Source organism: Neophocaena asiaeorientalis, unplaced genomic scaffold (assembly GCF_003031525.2).
Source record: "Neophocaena asiaeorientalis asiaeorientalis breed wild unplaced genomic scaffold, Neophocaena_asiaeorientalis_V1.1 scaffold251, whole genome shotgun sequence".
Taxonomy (NCBI): Eukaryota; Metazoa; Chordata; class Mammalia; order Artiodactyla; family Phocoenidae; genus Neophocaena; species Neophocaena asiaeorientalis.
The window spans coordinates 1,126,229-1,129,200 of NW_020173377.1; positions in this window are offsets into that span (position 1 = coordinate 1,126,229).

Genomic DNA, 2,972 nt, shown 5'->3' on the forward strand with positions numbered 1-2,972 from the left:
CCCCCCCCCCCCCACTCATTCCTTCTTTCTGCACACCAGGGCCAAGTTTGTAATCTCAGAAATCCCTGGGGATTTGATCCTGGTGTGTGTTGAACTTTCTCCTTGCCAGAGCCCCTGCAGACTAATACTTGGGTGAGGCTGGGGTTAATCCTTAACTTGGGTGAAAATTGGTCTGTTTCTGAGCAACTGTCTGCTACTTATAAGGAGATGTGGCTAGCTGGAGACACCTCAGTTTGCTGGACTGCAGAGGCACGAGAGAGTTCTCTGCGACCTACCTGGCTTTAGCTGCATCTGGGGCCATTGTGAGCCCACAGAGAAGATAACCTGGCAGGAGACAGACCTGTCTCCTGATGGCTGCTGCCTGCCCACTCCTGAAGCTGGAGGATTCTATGGGTCTCTGGGACCTGACCCAGGCTTAGCTGAATGAAAGGGAAGCACAGAAGCCATTTGAGAAAGTGAAAAGGGCTGTTTTCCGCCCTTATTCTGCCCCTACCCTGCCCCTCACCTTTCCTTAGAAACTAGTCTTTTGGACTGCAGGACAGCCACAAGCTTGGGGTGAATCCCAGCCCTCCACAGTGGATGATGCCAGACACAGGAGGAGCAGGAAATGGGCTGGGGAGGCAGGCTGGGTGTGGGAGAACAGGAGCCAGAGGCAGGGCAGAGTCCAAGCCCAAGGGACAGCAGACTGGCAGCTTGACAGCCCTGGCCCTGGGGTGGCAGGTCCTGCTCTGGTGCCAGCCATGGGAAACCAAGATGTGGCTATTCCATCTGCGAAGTCAGGGGCTCCAGAGTTTGCACGCTTAGAAGGCAGAGATTAAATGTAAAGGGAGGGAATTAATCTAACCAGCATTTTCCCAAAGTATGCTCTTCAAAACATTAGAAACATGAGGTGGTAACTGCTCCATGGGAAAAAAAAAGGATACAGGGCCACATGTTTTGGAGGATCATGTAGCACATAGTAGGCATGCCAATTAATGAGAAATCATTGTGAGCTCCTCAGGGATTTCACAGGGCAAGCAAGCAGGCAGTGCACAGCTCTGTAGGGGCTAAGGGGAGAGAAATCCCATGTTTATTTGGCCATTGTCGAGGATCTCATGAGACAGTTGTTCCAAAGGACAACTTTTGACTAGCCCCTTTCTCGAAGCCCCTTTCCAGTTCTAAACCTGTTTGGGAAATCATGAAACAGGACCAAAGACCAGGGGAAGTATGAGACTTAGAGGAAAAAGCTGGGAGAGGAAGATAGAGTAAAATCCCTGAGGCAGGAAATAGGGCTGGAGATGAGGGTGGTGGTGAGGGGCTGGGGGAAGTCCATGCCCAAGGGGTCTTCAGGGTGTGGGGGGTGGTGATGTGGGAGCAGAGGCACCGTGCACCCCAGGAGAGAAGAGGGCTCTGAGGTTGCATTCACACAGCCTCCCAGCCCAGCACTCCATACCAAATGGTGCTCTGATGATGCTTCTCAGATGGGTGGTGATTGCCCGAGGCCGGGCAACAGGGTTTCACTTTCTGTGAGGCCTGGGTGCTTGTGCAGGGTCCAGGAGGTGAAAGCAGGGGTCCTGCTCCAGGGCCTGGGCTGCAAGATGGGACTGATGACTGTTAAGCCCCCTAGTCCATAGCACAGATTGAGGAGGCCATCCAAGCAAGAGGCTAATCTCTGTGGTGAGGTGGGGTGATGTCCCTCCCATCTTTAAAGCATCCCTGCCTTTACCCATCTCCCTCCAGCACCAGTGGAGTCTGCTCTTTGGGCAGGAGCATGATGTCACTGGGGGAGTGGGGCTGGGGGAGAGGCGTCTCCTGCATCCTGCCCCGCAGGCCAGACTCTGGGGCTCCCCCTCCTCTGCCAAAGCTGCAGCTCCCACAGCACAGCCTGGCCCCCCAGGCAAGAGCACAGTGGTCTTAATATATGTTGGTATGTGGCTGATGAAGACAGGCACCAGGCCAAGTGTCACTATCACAAAGTCAAGTGTTATTGTGAAAAAGGAGCAGTGCTGCCTACGTGCCCAGCTGCCCTTCGCCAGCATTTTTTACCCCTGGCTCAAGGTTTTCCTGAAGTTCCAAGAAGTCTCAGAAGCCCGCGGGACAGGATTTTCCTAATTTAATAAGCAATCTCAGCTTCATAGGCAAAGCCCTCTGACTCCTTCCTTCCTCTGATACCCATCTCCTTCCCGTCTAGAAAATGCCACCCAGGGTGGTTTCTCCCTCCTGGAAAGGACAGGGAAAGCCCCTCATTTCCAGCTCACACAAATGGCATCAGTTAATTTAGTACAGAAATTCACAGATACAATAATGGTAATAATTATGTGATATAAGTATTAACTTCATTCCTTTCCTTGCAGGTTGTGTGGAAAACCCCTGTGCTATCCTCACCAGCTCTCAGGGGTGGTGACGATAAAAAGAACAATAGTAATTATGAGAAGCGTACTTTGAAGACAGAGAAACCACAAGGCTCATCTCAACATATGAATACAAAAATAGAATTCACACATAGAAGCATTTCCAGGAGTGAATAACACACGGTACCGTGGAAGCGGGGCGGGGGTGGGGTATGGACCAGTAGAAGCTGTCCATAATTTTCCAAGCGCAGGTGTTCCTTGTTCAGGATTTTTAACTCCTTCTCCCGCTGTTTTCCAGAGTAACTTCCCCAGGGGACCCAGCCTAGCGGCCAGTGCAGAGCCTGGGATAGAGGGGCAGAGCTGGCTGCAGCTCTGACACCCATTCCTGGGGCTCTGCGCTGTCTCCCCACCCTCTCCCATGGCCTCTCTCTCCTCCTCCCCTCCACGGTCCTCCTCCTCTGCTTTTACGTGCTGACATCCCAGCCACAGCTACCCCAGGCCAGAGGCTTCCCAAAGTGCTGTCAGGTTAACCTCAGTGCTTCTGGTTCACTCACTGTGCAAAGATGGGAAGAGGGGCCTTTTTCAGACTCCAGTTCTCTAGAGGTGGTAGGGGCTGGCGGGGGGGCGGGAAGGAGTGCGGGG